At 40.8% G+C, this 23236-nt stretch overlaps 1 protein-coding gene across 3 annotated transcripts in view; it reads left to right on the top strand.

Annotated features, from left to right (window-relative positions):
* The first annotated feature begins 2821 nt into the window (after positions 1-2821).
* CUL2 (cullin 2) overlaps positions 2822-23236 on the top strand; it is a 144951-nt gene continuing 124536 nt past the window's right edge. The window contains exon 1 of one of the 3 annotated variants that reach the window (XM_054716643.1): positions 2822-2935. The gene's annotated coding sequence lies outside the window, so the exon portion shown is untranslated. Of the gene's footprint in view, positions 2936-3070; positions 3184-4237; positions 4392-23236 lie in introns of those variants that run through there. The other 2 variants (XM_054716640.1, XM_054716641.1) reach the window with 2 other exon arrangements.

Below are 23236 nucleotides of genomic sequence, written 5' to 3'. Positions count from 1 at the left end.
GAAGTTAATTTTTTAAACTGTTTTTGGCAAAGTTGTATAAATGGCATGCCTATATCTAGTTTTCTCTTTCCTCCTTTCCTGTTAAGTAATAATCAGGTTATCACAATGACCAGTAGGGCAGTTTTGTGTCACCCTCTTGATTCCTGATAATGCAATGTCAGCAATATTACTATTGTTTTGTACATCATCAGTACAAATGTGACCCCCACCCCCCAAAAAAGACAAAAAGCATGTATTATTATGAAGATTGTTTTTAACCTCTGGACCCCAAAAGGCTTGCAGATTTCCAGAGGCCCGGGAACCACCTTTTAATTGCAGAATTAATAGAGGGAGAACATGTGAGAAAAAGGTCATATAATGGAAATGTGGTAGGCAGTTAGACAGATGAACAGAGCAAGGACAATGGGCCAGGTACAGAAGGTCACCAGGATAGAAAGCCGCAGGTGCCTAGCAATGGACAATTGTAGGTTGGGACTTTTCTTCCCACAGTAGTCGGCAAACTCATTAGTCAACAGAGCCAAATATCAACAGTACAACGGTTGAAATTTCTTTTGAGAGCCAAATTTTTTAAACTTAAACTTCTTCTAATGCCACTTCTTCCAAATAGACTCGCCCAGGCCGTGGTATTTTGTGGAAGAGCCACACTCAAGGGGCCAAAGAGCTGCATGTGGCTCGCGAGCCACAGTTTGCCAACCACGGCTCTAGCATATCCATGGTCATGTGGTTTGGACTCCTTGACCTTTCCTCCCTCGAGATAACATCTAGGCCTCAGTTGTATTTCAGCTTTAGATCCAGAAAAGCAGCAAAACGAGACCAGAGACCCCATGGCTGACCTTAGGACCAATTGCATTGAATAATTACTCCCTGCCTTGGAACCCACCAATGAATCAGTAGAGACCTAAACCCTGGAAGGATACACCTGGAAAGCTGCTGAATATTCTATTAAGATCTTCCCCTGAGCCCTCCCCTAAAATCTCCTTCCTTAAAACACTTAGGGTGGAGGACCCAGTCAGCTCTCCCTCTCAGAGGCATGCCTGTGCCTTTCCCTCCCCCCGCCTTCCTCCAGGCTTGTTAGTCCCAAGCTTCAAGGGCCCTTCCTTTGCCTCTAAAACTTGTTTTCTCAGCCCATCTCTTCTATGAATTACCTTTTCCACCTCTGTGCTTTTATAAATAAACTAGAGGCCCGGTGCACGAATTTGTTCACATTGAAAGAAAATTAATTAGAAGAAATATTTTAGAGGCCAGGGAGGGACCGCAGGAGGGCTCCAGGGCGTGTCCAGCCCATCTCGCCCAGTCCCGATCCCAGCAGCAAGCTAACCTACCAGTCGGAGCGTCTGCCCCCTCGTGGTTAGTGCACGTCATAGCGACTGGTTGACCAATCGGTCGGATACTTAGCATATTAGGCTTTTATATATATGGATGTTCTTTTACAATTGGAGTCTTGGCTCTGAATTCTTCCCTAGCCAAGGTTACCAAGGTTGCTGAACCCAGGTCCAGTCTGATCCCATGGGTCTAACACCCAGTGCTGTCCAGCAGCCTACAGCAGAAACAGCCAGTTGAATTGACTTTAGTATATAATAATTTTATTAAAACAAAGGATACAGACTTCAAGTGCCAGGAGAAGCAGATTAGGAGAAAGACCAGTGGGGTTTATCAGGTCAGGAGACAGGATTTTAAATGGGCCTTGAAGGATTGGTACAAATTGTCTGAGGAAAGGGCTGGAAGGTAAAGGCTTGCTCAAAACATGCAAATGAAGAACTAACCAAGGCCCTGACAAGACTGACCACGGAGATCTTGTGGATATGAAAGGCAAATAAAGAATAACACCAGGCTTTTGTTCCATTGTGGCCCTGTATATAGGAGGTGATCAGTACATCTATGTTGTCAGTATTACCTTTAAAATTGTGAGGGAGCCCTGTCGGTGGTTGAGCGGTTGCGTGTTGATCTATGAACCAGGAGGTCATAGTTCAATTCCCCGGGTTGCAGGCTCGATCCCTGGTGTGGGGCATGCGGGAGGCAGCCGATCAATAATTCTCTCTCATCATTGATGTTTCTATCTCTCTCTCCCTCTCCTTCCTCTCTGAAATCAATAAAAGTATGTTAAAATAAAATAAAATTGTGGCCAGGTAGCTCTGTTGGTGACAGCCTCTTCCCAATACACCAAGGTTGTGGTTTGACCCCGCATCAGGGAACATACAAGAATCGCCTAACGAATGCATGAATGGGTGGAAAAACAAGTCGATGTTTCTCTCTCCTTCCCTCCCTTCCTCTGCCTCTAACATCAATGAATTAAAAAAAATTGTGAGGGAGGAAAGTTCTTGACACTGATAGGATGGCAATGATGGGGAGGTCAAGACTCAGAATTTGTCTGTAGATGAAAATCCACTAGAAAAGGAGTATGTCAGAGAGAAAAGTAGTTTTGCTAATGTATTCCTGATTATTTGAAGAGCCCATGGAGCACTTCTCAGCCTTTTGGCTGAAATCCTGTGAAAAGCCCCTGGAAGCGTGTGGCAAGGAAATGGGGGTACCCGAGAATATCCACACAGGTCTGAAACAACTCAAAGGAAAATGCTTGTGTTGAAAACACCTTTCCAACATATCATTAGTATGTCAGATCCAAACTCGGTGGGTTCCGAGTCTCTCGAGCTCGGTGAATGGAACGTGGCAGCGTCCCTGCAGACTGGGGCCGCCAGGCCTTTCGCGATTGCACTAAGGCGGGCTCTCTGCGCTTGCCGTACCGCGGACTCTACCATTGCGCTCCGAGGGGGGATTTGGCGGCAGCGGAAGAAGGCGAACCGAGGGTGTGTGTTGGGAAGCCGGGCCCGCAGGAGGACAGTCGTTTCACGGATCCCTAACCAGCCCTTCCTTCTCCCCTTCACCCCTCCCCTCCGCCCCTGTCCGGCCCGGGCTTCTCTGTGTCTCCGCGCGGTGGCAGGTGAGCGTGGGGCGCGCGGGCTCCCGGGTTTCGCAGCGCACCCCCTCGGTCTCCGGGGCGGGTGGCGGCGGCCGGCCGGGGAGGCGGCCTCGGCACAGTAATGGCAGCGCTGTGAGCTGGGGAACGCGAGTGACAGCCGCCGCCGCCGCCGCCGCCGCCGCCCACTCTCCTCGCCTGGGCTTCGTCCTTCATTCCTTCGAGCTGCCTCCCCTCCCCTTACCCCTGTCCCCGTCCCGCTTCTGCAGAAGGTAACCCCTCGGAGGGTCCGGGAGCCGGCTGCAGACGCCGGGAAACTTCCCTTCCCGGCTGATGGGTGGCGGGGATGGGGAGGAGGAAAGGAGTTGGGGGCACGGAGGGAGGGGGGCGGGGGGAAGCGGGTGGCCTGGGAAGATGGTGTCCTGTAAGTGTTCCCGGCTGCCCAGAGCGCTGTCTCTGAAGTCCAGCCACCCCCTGGACTGGGTCCCTGGCCTCTACCACCTGGCCTCGGCCGCCCCTCCCTTGGCCCCATTTTCCTCCGGAGGAAGGAAGGAAGGTGAGAGTGCGTGTGCTCCTGTGCTTATTTACCTGCTCACAGGGATACCCAACTCTGTGTGTGGGGGCAGGGGGCGGCGTCCGTCTCTGGCAGCCTTACCGCGAGTATTTTCACTTTTGTTTCCGCAGACAACGAAGATGGATAGCTGTGGGGAGGAGTAGCTATGGACAGGCTGGCCTGTCTTAACCATTAGGGTCCGGTGACCTAAGATCCTCAGGCTCTCCTCAGAGCACTAGGAAGCCTGGACCGTCCCCTACCACCCCACAAACACGTGCATGTAAATGAAACACCTGTGAATTGCACACTGATTATTGCTAAATCTTCTCCTTTCCCCCACGGATTACTATTACCATGGAAGGACCTTGCTTTGGAAGTTTAAAACTCGAAAATAATAAGATATAAACTGTTAACATTATCTGTAGACTCTGTCCTCTACCCTGTGATTTTCCGTGTTTTATAAGTGAGAAGTTAGTTTACCCAGGTCTTTTATGATCACCAGCCTGGCACTAAATTAAATGTTGTGGATCTTCTCTAAAGTCATTTTTGCCTTATCTATCAGTTAAATATTTGTTAAGCCCCTGGTTCTTATGCCAAGCATAAGACACTGAAATTTCAGTTCTCCTGGAGTTTCAGTTTTGGTGGTGGGGTGGGAGAGATAGCCAATGAATGAGACATAGGAATAATTTCAGAAAATCATGTGCTATAAAGGAAATAAAATAGGGAGTTGTGGTAGTGACTGGGAGACTGCTTCCGATGCTGTGGTCAGGAAAGCCTATCCGAGATGACATTTGGCTTGATATCAGAAAAGTGAGAGGGATTTAGCCTTTGGAAATCTGACTGAAGTGTTGCTGTCTGAGGGAACAACAAATGGAAATGCCCAGAGGTAGTATCAAGTTTGGGTTTAGCGAACTGAAAGAAGCTCAGGTAAGGCTCTTGTGAAAGATAAGAAGTAAGGTCACAGCCTGGGGCCAGATTGTGTGGGGTCTTATTGCCCAAAGGCCGTTGGCTTTTATTTAAAGTACGCTGAAAAACTATTGGAATTTTTGCAAAGCTGGGAGTGATAGGGCCTGATTTACAATCTGACTGTGGAGGAGATGGGATGAGAGGAAAAAGGAAGCAGGAAAACAGTAAAGACTGTGGCAGGCTGAGTAGAGTAGTGTTAGGGACAAGTGAAAAAAAGGTTTTGAGGTACATTTTGGAGTTAAAGGTATTGAATTTGTGGTTTGGATGGAAGTGCATTTGGTTGGGATTGGTGCTTTCTGGGTTTTGGGCTTTAACTGGAGGATGGCAATGCCATGTATAGAGATGGGGAAGAATTGAGGGAAGCAGGTTATATGGGGATAAGGTAGGATTGGACATGCTAAATAGAAACTATTAGATGTTCAAGTGGAGATTAGAAGTAGGCGTTTGGATATGCAAATCTGGAATTTAGTGGAGAGGTTAAGGAGTTGTTTATTCAACAAATATTTTCCAAGTACCAGCTATGGACCAGGCAGTGGGGATATAGTAGTGAGAAAATAGATAAAAATCTCTGCCTTCATGGGACTTAACTTTTGATGAGGAGAGAAAGAGATGAGGAGTCATCAGCATTTATCTCTTGGGTTATTTATGTTTTGAATAAAAACTACATTCACGTGAGTCAAAATTTAAAATGTTTAAGAGAAAAAAATGTTTAATGGAGTATAGAATGAAAATCTATATTTTTTGTCTTCCATTACCATTTTTGCTTGGAGCCAAACAATATAAATGTTTTCTTACATGTGCTTCCAAAGATGTATTTTATGTACATATAAGCAAATATGTACATATTCTCCCTACGTTGCAGAATTGATAGCATATTTCACCTGCTTTGATACCTTTCATTTTTTTTACAGTATTAAATAGTATTTAAAAGTTATGAAACATGTGCCCTAACCGGTTTGGCTCAGTGGATAGAGCGTCAGCCTGTGGACTCAAGGGTCCCAGGTTCGATTCCGGTCAAGGGCATGTACCTTGGTTGCGGGCACATACCCAATAGGGGGTGTGTAGGAGGCAGCTGATCCATGTTTCTCTCTCATCGATGTTTCTGACTCTCTATCCCTCTCCCTTCCTCTTTGTAAAAAAAATCAATAAAATATATATTTTTTAAAAAAGTTATGAAACATGAAGGGCCCACCTAAGGAAACATGTAGAAAGCAGAGGAGAAAGTCATGGGGCATGGCAACATTTTCTAAGTTGGTCTTTGCCCTCTGAGTTTTGGACCTACAGATGTGGAGTTGTTTAAAGAGCTTTTTGTGAGAAGTTTTATAAAAGTTTGCATTGTTTCTTTTGTGCCCCTTATCTGCCTGTTTTCTTTAAAAATTTTAAAAAAAAATTGATTTCAGAGAGAAGGGGGAGGGAGAGAAAACTAGAAACATCAATGATGAGAGAGAATCATTGATCTGCTGCCTTCAGCACACTCTCTACTGGGGATGGAGCCCACAGCCCAGTTCTGTCCTGAAGGGAAATCAAACCATGGCCTCCTGGATTATGGGTTGACGCTCAACCACTGAGCCATACCACAGGGCTGCCTGTCCTCTTTATATGCTGGAAAATATTTGATTATTATTGAAAGCACTGTTTTCATGGATGTATTGTCAAATTAAAGTAAATTGATGATAGGATCAGGCCTTGAATCTTAATATGTTGAAGACTTTTTACTGGCTAATGTTAAATTTGAAAAAAGAAGCAGAAATTTGTAATGTTACCATGAGATTTATAATAAATTATTGATCTTTGAGATATATGACTGAATTCTCTCTCAGTAGTCAGTTAATCACAGTATCTGCTCAGAGTGATCTGGCTCCTTGCCTGAGTTTGAATCTAACAGTCATGGTTTTATTACTACATTGCAGATGTTAGCATAATCCTTGTGTTACTATCTTCAATATATAGACTCATCCTAAGTTACTGCTTTGATTTGTAAAGGCCTATTGGAGATACTGGACCCATGCAGTTCTTTTGGTTCTTAAAAGTTTTTTTTTGAAGTACAGACTAACTTTTTAATCCATATCCTTAAATACCAATCTGGGTAACAGCAAAATGAGAAGCCTACATACTCAACAAATATATATTTTTTGATTCTTAAAAGTTTTGAAATGCATAGTGTTAAGATCATGATGTTAGCATCTGCAACAACATTTGGGGTGCAGTTGAACCCTGTTAATTGAGTCACCTGGGGGAGGGGAGATGGAATATTTCTGTAAGTTGCTTTAAGCATTATTACTTCGAAGAATTAAAAATCTGGACTCATATTCGGTTTTCTACTGAATTTATAATGCTTTCTATATTGGATGACATTTTGATTTTCAGTTAGCTGTATTTAGCCAGATGCTTTCTATATAAATTGATATACCTATTTATTTTATTTTATTATTTTTCAAAAATGTACTTATTTTTTTATTTTTTATATATATTTTTTTCTTATCCCCCCATTATCCCCTCTCATCCCCCTCACTCATGCCCTCACTCCCCTGTAGTCTGTGTCCATTGGTTAGGCTTATATGCATGCATACAAGTCCTTTGGTTGATCTCACCCCCTTACCCCCACCCTCCCCTGCCTTTTTTCTGAGGTTTGACGGTCTGATCGATGTTTCTGTCTCTGGATCTGTTTTTGTTCATCAGTTTATGTTGTTCATTATATTCCATAAATAAGTGAGATCATGTGATATTTATCTTTCTCTGACTGGCTTATTTCACTTAGCATAATGCTCTCCAGGTCCATCCATGTTGTTGCAAATGGTAAGAGCTCCTTCTTTTTTACCGCAGCGTAGTATTCCATTGTGCAGACGTACCACAGTTTTTTAATCCACTCATCTGCTGATGGGCATTTAGGCTGTTTCCAAATCTTAGCTATAGTGAATTGTGCTGCTATGAACATAGGGGTGCATATATCCTTTCTAATTGGTGTTTCTAGTTTCTTGGAATATATTCCTGGAAGTGGGATTACTGGGTCAAATGGGAGTTTCATTTTTAGTTTTTTGAGGAAACTCCATACTGTTCTCCACGGTGGCTGCACCGGTCTGCATTCCCACCAGCAATGCACGAGGGTTCCCTTTTCTCTGCATCCTCGCCAGCACTTGTCGTTTGTTGATTTGTTGATGATAGCCATTCTGACAGGTGTGAGATGGTACTGCATTGTCGTTTTGATTTGCATCTCTCTGAAGATTAGTGACTTTGAGCATGGTTTCATTTGTCTCTTGGCCTTCTGTATGTCGTCTTTCGAAAAGTATCTATTTAGATCAGTTGCCCATTTTTTTTAAAATATATTTTATTGATTTTTTTACAGAGAGGAAGAGAGAGGGATCGAGAGTTAGAAACATCGATGATAGAGAAACATCGATCAGCTGCCTCCTACTGGGGATGTGCCCGCAACCAAGGTACATGCCCTTCACCGGAATCGAACCTGGGACCTTTCAGTCCGCAGGCCGACGCTCTATCCACTGAGCCAAACCGGTTTCGGCAGTTGCCCATTTTTTGATTGGATTGTTTATCTTCCTTTCGTTAAGTTGTATGAGTTCCCTGCAAATGTTGGAGATTAAACCTTTATCGGTGATAACATTTGCAATTATGTTCTCCCATGCAGTGGGATTTCTTGTTGTTTTGTTGATGGTTTCTTTTGCTGTGCAAAAGCTTTTTATTTTGATGTAGTCCCATTTGTTTATTTTCTCTTTAGTTTCCATTGCCCTAGGAGCAGTATCAGTGAAGAAATTGCTTCAGCATATGTCTCATATTTTGCTGCCTGTGGATTCCTCTAGTATTTTTATGGTTTCCCGTCTTATGTTTAAGTCCTTCATCCATTTTGAGTTTATTTTTGGGTATAGTGTAAGTTGGTGGTCTAGTTTCATTTTTTTTGCATGTATTTGTCCAATTTTTCCAACATCATTTATTGAAGAGACTGTCTTGACTCCATTGTATGTTCATGCCTCCTTTGTCAAATATTAATTGAGCATAGTGGTTTGGGTCATTTTCTGGGTTCTCTATTCTATTCCATTGGTCTATATGTCTGTTCTTGTGCCAGTAGCAGGCTGTTTTGAGAACAGTGGCTTTCTAATACAGCTTGATATCTGGTATTGAGATCCACCTACTTTGTTCTTCTTTCTCAGGATTGCTGCAGTTATTCGGGGTCTTTTTTTATTCCAGATGAATTTTTGGAAAGTTTGTTCTAGGCCTGTGAAATATGCCGTTGGTATTTTGATGGGGAGTGCATTGAATCTATGGATGGCTTTGGGCAGTATGGACATTTTGATGATGTTGATTCTACCAATCCATGAACATGGTATGTTCTTCCATCTGTTTATGTCTTCCTCTATCTCTTTTTTCAGTGTCCTGTAGTTTTCCACATATAGGTCTTTTACTTCCTTAGTTAAATTTATTCCTAGGTGCGATGGTAAATGGGATTGCTTTTTTAGTCTCTCTTTCTGTAAGTTCATTATTGGTGTGTAGAAATGCCATAGATTTCTTGACGTTAATTTTGTATCGTGCTACATTGCCGAATTCATTTATTAAGTCTAATAATTTTTTGATGCAGTCTTTAGGGTTTTCTATGTACAGTAGCATGTCATTTGTGAATAAGGACATTTTTATTACTTTTCCAATTTGGATGCCTTTTATTTCTTCTTCTTGTCTGATCGCAATGGCTATTAATTCCAATACTATGTTGAACAGGAGTGGTGAGAGTGGGCATCCCTGTCTTGTTTCTGTTCTTAGGGGAAATGGTTTTAGTTTTTGCCCATTGAGTATGATGTTGGCTGTGGGTTTGTTATATATGGCTTATATTATGTTGAGGTATGATCCTTCTATTCCCACCTTGCTGAGAGTTTTTATCAAGAAAGGGTGTTGGATTTTGTCAAATGCTTTTTCTGCATCAATTGATATGACTGTGATTTTTATCTCTCAATTTGTTTATGTGATATATCATGTTTATTGACTTGTGAATATTGTACCATCTTTGCATCCCCGGGATAAATCCTGCTTGGTCATGGTGTATGATCTTTCTGATGTAGTGCTGGATCCGATTTGCTAGAATTTTGTTGAGGATTTTGGCATCTATGTTCATGAGGGGTATTGGCCTGTAATTCTCTTTCATTTTGTTGTCTTTATCTGGTTTTGGTTTTTAGGGTGATGCTTGCTTCATAGAATGAGCTTGGAAGTGTTCCTTCCTCTTGAACTTTTTTGGAATAGTCTGAGGAGGATAGGTTTTAGTTCTTCCTTGAATGTTTGGTAAAACTCCCCTGTGAAGCTGTCTGGCCCTGGGCTTTTGTTTGCTGGAAGCTTTTTGATGGCTGCTTCAATTTTTTCCATAGTTATTGGCCTATTGAGACTTTTAGAATCTTCTTGATTGAGTTTTGGAAGGTTGTATTTTTCTAGGAATATGTACATTTCGTCCAGGTTGTCTAGTTTGTAGAATAGAGTTATCGTATTTTTTTAACAATCCTTTGTATTTCTGTGGGGTCTGTTGTTATTTCTCCTCTTTCATTTCTAATTTTGTTTATTTGGGTTCTCTTTTTGCTTCTTGGTGAGCCTGGCTAAAGGTTCATCAATCTTGTTTATCCTTTCAAAGAACCAGCTCTTGGTTTCATTGATCCTTTGTATTTTTTTTTTTTTTTTTTGGTCTCTATGTCATTCATTTCTGCTCTTTATTATCTCCTTCCTTCTGCTCACTCTGAGCTTTTCTTGTTGCTCTCTTTCTAATTCCTTGAGTTGTAGAGTTAGATGATTTATTACCATATTTTTTCTTGTTTTTTTGAGGTACGCCTTTAGAGCTATAAACTTCCCTCTCAGGACTGCTTTCATTGTGTCCCATAGATTTTGGGTTGTTGTGTTTTTATTGTCATTAGTTTCCAGGATGTTTTTAATTTCTTCTTTGGTCTCTTTGGTAACCCAGTCACTGATTAATAGCATGCTATTTTTTGGATTGTTTTTATTGTAGTTTATTTCTAATATTATGCCATTGTTGTCTTAGAAAATGCTTGATATGATTTCAGTCTTCTTGACTTAGGGGAGACTTTGCTTGTGACCCAATATGTGGTCTATTTTTGAAAATGTCCTATGTTCACTTGAGAAGAATATATATTCTGTGGCTTTGGGGTGAAATGGTCTGAAGATGTCAATTAAGTCCATCTGACCTAGTGAGTCATTTAGGATTGCTGTTTCTTTGCTGATTTTTTGTCTAGAGGATTTATCCAGTGATGTCAGTGGTGTACTAAAGTCCCCTACTGTGATTGTATTGTTGTCGATCTCTCCCTTGATATCTTCCAGGATTTTTTTTTTTAATGTATTTGGTGCTCCTGCATTGGGTGCATATATGTTTATCAGGGTTATATCCTCTTGTTGTATAGATCCCTTTATTATTATGAAGTGGCCTTCCTTATCTCTTGTTACTGGCCTTCACTTTGAGGTCTATTTTGTCAGATATAAGTTGTTGATTTTTTTCCTTCATCCAGTTTATGAACTGTATGACCCTTATTCTGAATTCTTTTTCTGACATATTGCATGCCTCTGTTTCACTTTGCTGCTTTTCTCGTGATTCTTTTCTTTCCTTTGGGGGTTTCTTTGTCTACCAATTCTGATCTAGATGTCGAGTTGTGCAGGGGCAGCTCCTTGGGTGGCAGTGGCTCCTCGGGCTGCGGTTGCTCCTTGGGCAGTCACGGAAGCAGCTGCTCCTCAGTTGGCAGTGGCTCCTCTGGTGTGTGCTGTTCACAGCAGTGGTGTCCTCTCTGGCTGGTGGGGGAGGCTGCTCACACAGCTGCTGTTCCTTGGATGGGGATGGTCTGCTCATGTGGCTGCTGCTCCTCGGATGGGGGCGGACTGCTCACGTGGCTGCTGCTCCTTGGATCGGGGCTGGCTGCACGCTGCTGCTGTTCCTCAGATGGGGCGGGCTGCTCGTGAGGCTGCCACTTCTTGGACAGGGGCAGGTTGCTTGCAGGGCTGCTGCTGCTCGTACGGGTGCGGGTTGCTTGCGCAGTTGCTGTTCCTCGGATGGGGTATGGGCTGCTTGTGTGGCTGCTGCTCCTCTGGGGTTGGGGGTGGTGGGCCGCTTACCCAGCTGCGGCTTGTCGGACAGGTGGAGGCTGCGTGTGGCTGTTGCTCCTCGGACCAGTATGGGCTGCACAGGGCTGCCTCTCCTTGGACGTGGGTGGTCTGCTCGTATGGCTGCTACTCCTCGGACTGGGGCTGGCTGCTCGGGTGGCTGCTGCTCCTCGGGTGGGAGTGAGCTGCACTTGTGACTGCTGCTCCTCGTATGGGGGCGGTCTGCTCCCGCGGCTGCTGCTCCTCGGATGGGGGCGGGCTGCTTGCACCGCTGATGCTCCTTGGGAGGGAGTGAGCTGCACGTGCGGCTGCTGCTCCTTGGGCGGGGGTGGGCCGCTCACCCAGCTGCTTGCTTGTCGGACAGGTGCAAGCTGTGTGTGGCTGCTGCTCCTCGGACCCGTGTGGACTGTGCAGGACTGCTGCTCCTCGGATGGGGGCGGGCTGCTTGTGTGGCTGCTGCTCCTCAGATGGGGCGGGCTGCTCGTGTGGCTGCTGCTCCTTGAATTGGGGTGGGCTGCTTGCGGCGCTGCTGTTCCTCGTATGGGGAAAATGGCCATTTCTTGTTTACCATTCAGCTCAATGATTTCCTACTTTTCCCATCTCAGGTTCACTGGATGGGAAGCAGCGATATACCTATTTATTTTTTGAGATTGTTCTTGGTTTAAGAACTGTTTAGTTTGATTTTTGTGGTTATTTTTATTGTTACCTCTCTTTAATTCTTTTTTGCCTGAGATTAAAATAAGCAGCAATTTTCTACATTGGAGAAATATAGTCTTTGGTAGGAAAGATTTACTAGTACTTTCTGAAGTGTTAGACATTAGTTATTACATATACTAGTAAGACCACTGTGTGAAATATGTGAGAGGTTTGTTAAGCTTACTTAAACTCTGTAAATGTATAGGGTTAATGTCCTATTTGAAGATTTAGTTATTGTTGCTATTTAATCATTAGATTATAGTCTCTGTGTGCTTCAGAAATTTTCATCAATCAAGTTGACAGTTTATCATTTTAGAGGTTTGGAATATAGGAAATAAGTATCTGTTAACTCAGTGACTTAAGTCTTGTTTTAACCCTTTGCACTCGCTTGCTTTTTCTCGATTCCTTTATTCTACTTGGGATTTAATTTTTTAAATACCCCAGATTTTACAAAGCGCGGCAGTAGAATAAAAAACTGGAGTTTCTTTTCATACAAACTTATTTATTTGGATTTTTTTATATTTCCAATTATTGATACATTCAAAGAGTATAAAAAGAGCTGCTACCGATGCTAACCGTGTCGAGTCATACTCGACATCCGAGTGCAAAAGGTTAATGTAGGTTGCTTTTCAAATAATGAAATGTTGGGTTTACCCTGTATAAATATTTCTTGGATTTCTCAACTTTGTTTTAATTCAGTTGAAGGAGAAAAAGTACTGGATACTTAAAAACATTAATGCGCCCTGGCTGGTTTGGCTCAATGGATAGAGCATCAGCCTGTGGACTGAAGGGTCCCGGGTTTGATTCCGGCCAAGGGCACATGCCTGGGTTGCAGGCTTGATCTCCACTAGGGGGCGTGCAGGAGGCAGCCAATCAATGATTCTCTCTCATCGTTGATGTTTCTATCTCTCTCTCCCTCTTCCTTCTTCTCTAAAATCAATAAAATAAATTAAAAAATAAAAACATTAATGCATTTTAAAAAAATATTTTAGACTTACAGAAAAGTTGCAAAAAATGGTACAGAGAGCTCAGTTATACCCTTCACCCAGCTTTCCCTAATGTTAACTTATATAACCAGAACACAAATATCAAATCCAGGAAATTAACATTGTTACAATACTATTAACTAAATTATAGACCTTATTTGAATCTCATCAGTTTTTCCACTAATGTCCTTTTTCTGTTTCAGGATTCGATCTGAGATCAGACATGGCATTTAGTTGTGTTTCCCTAGTCTCTTCTGATCATGATGCTCTTTTCTTACCATTCATGACCTTCACACTTGTAATGAATGTAATTGGTTATTTTTCAGAATAACTAAATTTGAGTTTGTCTGATTTTTTTCTCATTAGTAGGTTGAGGTTATACATTTTTGGGAAAATACTACAAAAGTGATGTTGAATCCTACTCAGTGCATCATTATCACAGGATACAAGATGTCAGTAAACCGATTTAGAGATGATATTAGCTCTCATTTGGTTAAGGTTATGTCTGTTAAATTTGTCTACTTGTAAAGTTACTATCTTTCTCTTTATAAATACTATCTTGGGGAGATTCTTTGAAACTCTGCAGATATCTTGTTCTCAAAACTTTTGCATTTTCTCTGCTGCAACCCTGGAATCGATCATTCCTCCAAGGGTCTTAAGTACTTTCCGTACTTAGAATATAACTTTTTCTAAACCTGTTCATTTAAAAAACTAATTATAGTATATTATCTTACCTGAAATTTAGGCTCCGGTATTATATTTTATGGGTAATTTTTTGAATGGCCACATATATATTTAAATATATTTTTATTGATTTCAGAGAGAAAGGGAGAGGGAGAGAGAGATTGAAACATCAGTGATGAGAGAGAATCATCAATTGGCTGCCTTGATTTTCTTAATTGCTTCTTTATTCTCACCTTTACATTAGGTTACTTAGCTGTTCTCTTAGAACTGGTAACTGACTTTAAAACTGTTGATGTCAAATTACTAGTATTTACTGATTTTTATGGGCATGCTAAGGAAAGCATGGTTTTATTATTATTATTTTTATATTTTTATTGATTTCAAAGTGGAAGAGAGATATAGAAACATCAATGATGAGAGAGAATCATTGATTGGCTGCCTCCTGCACATCCCCTATTGGGGATCAAGCCTGAAATCTGAGCATGTGCCCAGACTGGGAAATTGAGCCGTGGCTCCTGGTTCATAGGTCGATACTCAACCACTGAGCCATGCTGGCTGGGCTGTTATTATTATTATTATTATTATTATTATTATTTTGTTAACCTTTTGCACTCGGATGTCGAGTGTGACTCGACACGGTTAGCATCGGTAGCCCATCCCTTCCCTCCCTCCATCTCTCCTCCTTTATTTGGGCTTTTCTTACATTAAATAAATAAGTTTGTATGAAAAGAAACTCCAGTTTTTTATTCTATTGCCGCGCTTTGTAAAATCTGGGGTATTTAAAAAATTAAATCCCGAGTAGAATAAAGGAATTGAGAAAAAAACAAGTGAGTGCAAAGGGTTAATCCTACATGGATATTTTTTCCATTGTTTTTAGAGAGAGTGGGAGGAAGGGGAAGAGAGAAAGAGAGAGAGAGAGAGAGAGAGAGAGAAAGAGAGAGAGAGAGAGAGGGGAACATTAATATGAGAGGCACACATCGATTAGTTGCCTCCACATGCACCTCGAGTGGTGCTGGGGATCGAATCTGCAACCCAGGTACGTGCCCTTGACTGGGAATTGAACCCGAAACCCTTCAGTGTGCAGGTTAACGCTCTAACCACTGTGTCATACCAGCCAGGGCAAGTTTTATTTTTATTTTAAAATATGTTTTTATTGATTTCAGAGAGTAAGGGAGAGGAGAGAGAGAGAGAAATAGAAACATCAGTAATGAGAATCAATTGGCTGCTTTCTGCATGCCTCTGACTGATAAATCCGGCATGTGCCCTGATAAGGAATTGAACATTGACCTCCTGGTTCATGCTTTGATGCTCAACCGCACAGCCACACTAGATGGGCAAGTTTTATTTTTTTATTAAACAAAATATTCGATAGATACTAGATTGTAAATTAAAGTGTTTGAAGAATTTTAAGCATAGGGCATGATTTAATTAGATTTGTATTTGGAAAGCGTCCATTGGCCATGGGATGTGGATGTACCAAGGGGGCAAAAAAGGATACAGGCAGGTCATTTAGGAGGCTTTTGGGTGGTAGTTGGGTTAGAGGTGGTGGTTTGGATTAGGGTGAGGTTAGTGGAAATGGCAAGAAATGTGTTCAAGAAATGGTTAGGCCCTGGCCCATGTAGTTTGGTTGGTTGGAGCGTTGTCCCATACACTGAAAGGTCATATGTTGGATTCCCAGTCAGGGCATCTACCTAGGTTGTGGGTTTGGTCCCTGGTGGGTTTGGGTGCCTATGAGAGCCAACCAATTAATGTTTCTCACGTCAATGTGTCTCTCTCCTTTCCTCTCTCTAAAAATCAATAAACATATCCTTAGGTGAGGTTAAAAAAAAGAAGACATGGTTTGAACATAGAGTTGGCAGAAATTGATTGATTGGATTAATTTGTAGAGGAGAGTAGGAAATCCAGAATAATTATAAAATTAAATTTCTAGCTTGAGAGAGGTGGATGACAATGTCATTACTGATATGCGGCATACTGGAAAAGGATGGACATGTTGCATTTTGAGGGGTTACGTTTGTTGAGGTGTTACTTACATAGAGTAAAATTCACCCTAAAAAAGATACAGTTCTTTGAATTTTGGAGAAAAATTAAAAAAAATCTTCAACCGAGGATATGTTTTTTAAAAATGGATTTTAGAGAAAGAGCAAGGGAGAGAAAGATTGAGAAAGAAACGTTGTGAGAAAAACATCTATCGGTTGCCCCTATATGCGCCCAGACTGGGATTGAACCTGCAACTTTTATTTTATTTTTATTTATTTTTTAAAGGATATTTCTTTATTGATTTCAGAGAGGAAGGGAGAAGGAGAGAGAAATAGAAACATCAATGAGAGAGAATCATTGATGAGAGAGAATCGTTGATCGGCTGCCTACTGCATGCCCCCTACTGGGGATCGAGCCTGCAACCCAGGCATGTGCCCTTGGCCTGAATCGAACCTGGGACCCTTCAGTCCACAGGCTGACGCTTTGTCTACTGAAACAAGCTGGCTAGGGCTGAACCTGCAACCTTTAGATATACAGAATGACCCTCCAACCAACTGAGCTACCTGGCTAGGGCTTGTCAAAAGTCTCTGATGGCTTGTAGACCATTCTGAGCCTCTGACAACCAATGATCTGATGGTTCCTATATTTTGGCCTTTTACAAAGTCATATAAATTGAATAATACAATATGTAGCCTAATGAGTCTGTCTTCTTTCACTTAGCATAATGATTTTGAGACTCTTCTATTGTTGTCTATGTATCAGTAATTTGTTCCACTTTCTTGCTGAATAATAGTATACCATTGTGTGAATGTACTACATTTTGATTTTTTAGTAACTAGTTGATGGACATTTGGATTGTTTCCACTTTTTGGCAGTTATGAGTAAAGGTGCTCTAAAGATTTGTGTTTAGGTTTTTTTGTAAGTATATGTTACTTTTCATGTATAAATACACAAATGGGATTGCTGGGTCACATGGAAAGTGTATGTTTAACTGTAATAGAAACTGCCTAGGTGGTTATTTTATTTTAAATTTCTACCTGCAGCAAAGGAGAGTTTAAGTTGTTCATGTCCTCATTAGCATTTGATACTGTTAGTTTTTTTGAGCCTTTCTAACGAGTGTGTAGTGGTATTTTGTTGAGGTTTTAATATGCATTTCCCTAATGACTAATGATATTGGGTATCTTTTATGTGCTTAATTTGCCATCAGTATATCTGAACTCTGTCTTTTGGCCATTTGTTAGTTTGGTTGTGTGTTTTCTTCTTATTGAGCTTTGAGAGATTTTAATATATTTTGCAAACTTTTTCTCCTAGCCTGTGGCTTATGTTTCATTTTCTTTTTCTTTTTTATTGAGATACTAGAGCCCTGGTGCATAGATTTGTGCATCAGTGGGGTCCCTCGGCCTGGCCTGCGCCCTCTTGCAATCCGGGACCCCTTTGGGGGATGTTGGACTGCCGGTTTCAGCCCGATCCTGCAGGCCAGGCTGAGGGACCCCACCGGTGCATGAATCCGTGCACCAGGCCTCTAGTATGCATATAAGATCTTTGATTAATCTCTTCCTGCCCTCCCCCCTCCCCTCTTCCCTCTGAGATTCATCAGTCTGTTCCATGTTTCCATGCCTGTGTGTTGAACGCCTGCCTCCTGTGGTCAGTGTGCATCATAGCTACTGGTTGAACAGTTGCTTAGGCTTTTATATCCTATACTAGTAGCCCTGCGCATGAATCTGTGCGCCAGTAGCTCTCTGCCGCCTTCCTGTAGCTCCTCCCGCTCCCCCCTCGTAGCTTGTTGCCCTGCCCCTGCCCCACTCTCCCGCAGATCCATGATCCGGTCATTATCTCTCATGGTGTAATGGATAATTAGCATATTCCTCTCTTATTATATAGGATAATAAAGAGCTAGTATGCTAATTAGAACAGATGGCAGAATGACCTTCCGGAAGAACCTTCCGGAACGACCATTGGGCAGGGGGGTGGGGCTGCGAGGCAGCCAGGGCCGCGAGGGCCTACTCTTGCATGAATTTCGTGCATAGGGCCTCTAGTATATAGATAATTGACATATGATATTTTTAGTTTCAGGTGTACGACATAATGATTTAGTGTTTGTGTATATTGCCAGATGATCACCACAATATGTCTACTTAATATCCATCACCATATATCAGTGATGGCGAACCTATGACACGTGTGTCAGCACTGACACGCGTAGCCATTTCTGATGACACGCGGCTGCTGAGGCGGCCGCATGCTGAGGATGAAACATTTGCTGCTCCTGAGGATGAAACATTTGCTGCTCCTGAGGATGAAACATTTGCGAAATAATGTTTTTTCCTCAAAGTGACACACTACCCGAGTTATGCTCAGTTTTTTGGCGAAGTTTGACACATCAAGCTCAAAAGGTTGCCCATCACTGATCTATACTAATAAGAGGGTAATATGCTAATTAGACCAGATAGAGCGGACATCTGGGGAGAGCGGTTAGGTGTGATCAGGCCAGCAGGGGAGAGCAGTTAGGGGTGATCAGGCTGGCAGGGTAGAGCGGTTAGGGACGATTAGGCCAGGAGGGGAGAGTGGTTAGTGGCCATCAGGCAGGCAGGCAGAGGCAGTTACAAGTGATCAGGCAGGCAGGCAGAGGGGTTAGGGGCGATCAGGCAGGTGAACAGTTAGGAGCCAGTGGTCCCAGATTGCAAGAGGGATGTCTGACTGCCGGTTTAGGCTCAATCCCTATTTTTGTGCACTGGGCCTCTAGTTAATGTATAAAAACATGGCTGTTTTTTGCATATTGATTTTGTATTGTTAAACTTTACTTTGATTCTAACAGTTTTTTGGTGGAGTTTTTAGGGTTTTTTTTTTTTGGTATGTAATATGCCATCTACATTGACAATTTTACTTTTCTCTCTTCTGATTTTGATGCCTTTTATTTCTTTATTTTTCTTGTCTAATTGCTCTGGCTAGGATTTCCAATTTTATTTTGAATAATAGTGACAAGAGTATAGGTTATTAATGTGGTTTGTCACACATGGCCTTATTTTGAGTATGTTCCCTCTGTATCCACTTTATTCAGCGTTTTTATAATAAAAGAAAATTGAATTTGTCATGCTTGTTCTGCATCTATTGAGATGATCATTTGATTTTTATTCTTCCTTTTGTTAATGGCATATTACATTGATTGATTTGTGCATGTTGAACCATCATACCCCTGGAATAAATCCCACTTGATCATGGTTTATGATCCTTTTAATGTATTGTTGAATCTGGTTTGCTAATATTTTGTTGAGGATTTTTGGGTCTATTCATTGGGGATATTGGCCTATCATTGTCTGTTCTTGTGGCATGCTTGTATGGTTTTGGCATCAGGGTAGTGCTGGCCTTATAAAAGGAGTATGGAAGTATTCCTTCCTCTTCTGTTTTCTGGAAGAGTTTGATGAGGATTAGTATTCTTATTTGAATGGGAGGTTTTTGATGCAATCTCTTTAGTAATCAGTCTGTTCATGTTTTCGGTTTTGTTTTTTTTTTTTTTTTTTCATGAATCAGTCTTGGTTGGTTGTATGTTTCTAAGAATTTATTCATTTCTTTTAGGTTGTTAAAATTGTTGCATATAATTATTCATGGTAGTCTTCTATGATCCTTTGTATTTCTGTGCTATTAGTTATAATGTCTCCTTCATTTCTGGTTTTATTGTTTGAGTTCTTGCTTTTTTGTTCATGGTAAGTCTAGCAAAAGTTTTGTCCATTTTTTTTTATTTTTTCCCAAAAAGCCAGCTCTTAGTTTCATTGATCTTTTCTACTGTCTTTTAAGTCTATTTCATTTATTTCTACTCTGGTCTTTGTTATTTCATTTTTTGTATTAACTTTGGACTTTTTATAGTTTTTTGAGGTTTGAAGTTAGGTTGTTTATTTGAAATTTTTTGTTTCTTGATGTGGACATTTCTTCCCTCTTAGCACTGGTCTTGCTGTAGTCCATAAGTTTTGGTATGTTGGATTTCCATTTTCACTTGTCACAAGGTAGTTTAAAGTTTTTTTTATTTCTTCTTTAACCCATTGGTCGCTTAGTAGCATATTGTTTAACCTCCACATACATGGGTGGGCAAAAGTAGGTTTATAGTTATTCCTATAGAAAAAGATATGCAGGTTATGATTATTACAATAGCTTTATTTATTTTATTTTTAAAATATGCTTTTATTGATTTTAGAGAGAGGAAGGGAGAAGGAGAGAGAGATAGAAACATTGATCGGCTGCCTCCTGCACACCCCCAACTGGGGATTGAGCCTGCAACTCAGGCATGTGCCCTGACCTGGAATCAAACCAGTCACCTCTTGGTTTATGGGTTGATGCTCAACCACTGAGCCACATCGGCCAGGACTACAATAGCTTTATTAACTCAAAAGAATAAACTTGGTGTCGCATGCTCAAAACTGTAAACCTACTTTTGCCCACCCTGTATTTGTGACTGAGTTTTCTTCTTGTAATTCATTTCTCGTTTATACCATTATGGTTAGAGAAGATGCTTGATATGATTTCAATTTTCTCAAGTTTTATTAAGACTTGTTTTGTGGCCTAATATATAATCTATCCTGCAGAATGCTCTGTGTGCATTTGAGAAGAATATGTATTTTGTTGCTTTTGGGTGGAATGTTCCATGTATATCTGTTAAGTTTATCTGATCTAACGTGTTGTTTAAGGCTGATGCTTCCTTATGATTTTCTGTCTGGATGATCTATCCATTGATGCATAGGGGGTATTAAAGTCCCCTCCTGTTATTGCATTGCTGTTTATTTCTTCCTTTAGGTCTGTTAATAATTTGTTTTATGTATTTAGACATTCCTATGTTGGATGAATAAATAATTATAAATATGATATTCTCTTCTTAAATTGACCCCTTTATCATCAAGTTCCCTTATTAATGTGTCTTATTACAGTCTTTGTTTTAAGTCTACTTTTTTTCTGGTACAGGTATAGCTGCCACAGCTTTCTTTTGGTTTCTATTTGCATGGAATATCTTTTTCTTCCCTTAACTTTCAGTCTGTGTGTGTCTTTAGATCTGAACTGAGTCTCTTGTAGGCAGTGTATAGATGAGTCTTGTTGGTTTTTTTTTTTAATCCATTCAGACATTCTATATCTTTTAAAAAATATGTTTTTATTGATTTTAGAGAGAGAAAGGGAGAGAGATAGAAACACCAATGAGAGAGAAATATCGATTGGCTGCCTCCTGCACGACCCCCACCGGGGATGTGCCTTGACTGGGGATTGAACCCAGGACCTCTAGGTTCATGGTTTGATGCTCAACCGTTGAGCCACACCAGCCGGGTCCACGCTATATCTTTTGATTGGAGAATTTAGTTCATTTACGTTGAAAGAATTATTGATAGGTATGTACTTACTGCAATTTTGTTTATTGTTTTCTGGCTGTTTTATAGTTTTTGTTTGTTTCTTCTCTTCCTTTGTGGTTTGATGATTTTCTTTAGTGGTATGCTTAGAGTACTTTATCTTTTGTGTATGAAATGTTTTTGCTTTGTGGTTACCTTGAGGCTTACATATAACAATTTGTATTTGTAACAGTTTATTTTAAGTTGATAACAATTTAAGACTGAATGCATTCTAATACTCTACATTTTAACCTTCTTTCCCTACGTTTTATGCTTTTGATGTCACATTTTACATTTTTTATTTTGTGTATCTTGTAACAAATTATTATAGTTATATTTTTACTACTTTTGCCTTTTAATCTTCATACTAGCTTTATAAGTGATAACCCAGTACTTTTACTATATATTTATTATTTCTTCTCAGTATTATTCCAAGATCAGAGTTTTTAATTTTGATGAAGTCCAATTTTATTTTACCATTTTATTTTATGGGTCAGGCTTTTTATGCTTTAGTTAGAAAATCTTTGCTTAGTTCTTTGTTTAGACTGTAATGTAATCTACCTAAATTATCCCCAAATTTTTCACCAGAGCTAACTTCTTTCATTGGCCAAATATACTAAGTAGTGGCGGGGTGAGGTGCGAGGAGTCCAGACAAATTATGGCCCATGGGACCAAATCCTTTTTGTAAATAAAGTTTCATTGGAATACAACCATGCTTATTGTCTTTGGTTGCTTTTGTGCTACAGTGGCAGAATTGAGTAGTTATAACAGAGACTGAATGGCTTTCAAAGCTTAAAATATTTACTACCTAGGGGGAAGTAGGAGAGGATATGGGGGGATAAATGGTGATAGAAGGAGACTTGACTTGGGGTGGTGAACACACAACACAATATACAGATGATGTACGGTATTAGAGAATAGTGCACCTGAAACCTATATAATTCTGTTAACCAATGCCCCCCTCCTCCCAATAAATTCAATTAAAATTGTTTTTAAAAACTTACTATTTAGCCCAGCTGGCATGGCTCGGGGGTTGAGCCTCGAACCAGGAAGTCATAGTTCGATTCCCTGTCAGGGCACATGCCCAGGTTGCAAGCTTGATCCCCAGTAGGGGGCATGGAGGAGGCAGGTGATCAATGATTCTCTCTCATTGATGTTTCTATCTCACTCTCCCTCTCCCTTTCTCTCTGAAATCAATAAAAATATATTTTTATAAAGAACTTATTAAATTTATAGGAAAAGTTTTTTGACCTCTCAAACAGTCTATTAGTTCCCTCCTCCCCTTTCCTTTACTTGGAGATAACCCTCCTGTGAGTCCTTTGTTCTGTGTTTATCTGGACAGGTTGTTTTAAAATTCTGCATAGCTGCTGTTCTGGAAAAATTCCTATGCCTCTCTCTGTTTCTGGGGTTCCAGATCTTTCTTGGTTTGTTCCATTCCCTCATGATATTTTCTGGAGAGAAAAAAAAAGGCTGCATTGGAAAATTATTTGCTATCACTCTTCGTAGAGAATTCTAGGTGATTAGTTGTTTTTCCTGAGAATTTTAAAGGAATTGCTTTATATTACCTTCCAGCTTCCAGTGTTGCTATTGTGAAACCAAAATACTTTTTAATTCCTAGTCTGTTATAACCTGTTTTTCTTTTCTGGAAACTTTTGGAAATTTTTATCCCAAATGTTTTAATATGTCAAAAAGAGGTGCCTTGTTATTAATTTTTAAAATAACAACTTCTGGGTATTGAATAGGCCCTCCCCCCCCATTTAAAAAAAGTTTATCTTTATTATTAAAAGTATTACATAGCCCTAGCCAGTTTGGCTCAGTGGATAGAGCATCAGACTGTGGACCAAAGGGTCCTGAGTTCGATTCCAGTTAAGGGCACGTACCTTTGTTGCAAGATCCTCCTCAGCCTGGGCTCTGCTCGTGCAGGAGGCAACCAATCGATGTGCTTCTCTCACATTGATGTTTCTCTCTGTCTTTTCCCTCTCTCTTCCACTCTCCCTAAAAATCAATGGAAAAA

The sequence above is a fragment of the Eptesicus fuscus genome, chromosome 5 (genome assembly GCF_027574615.1).
Source record: "Eptesicus fuscus isolate TK198812 chromosome 5, DD_ASM_mEF_20220401, whole genome shotgun sequence".
NCBI classification, from domain to species: Eukaryota; Metazoa; Chordata; class Mammalia; order Chiroptera; family Vespertilionidae; genus Eptesicus; species Eptesicus fuscus.
This window is presented reverse-complemented; position numbering and strand designations above follow the sequence as displayed.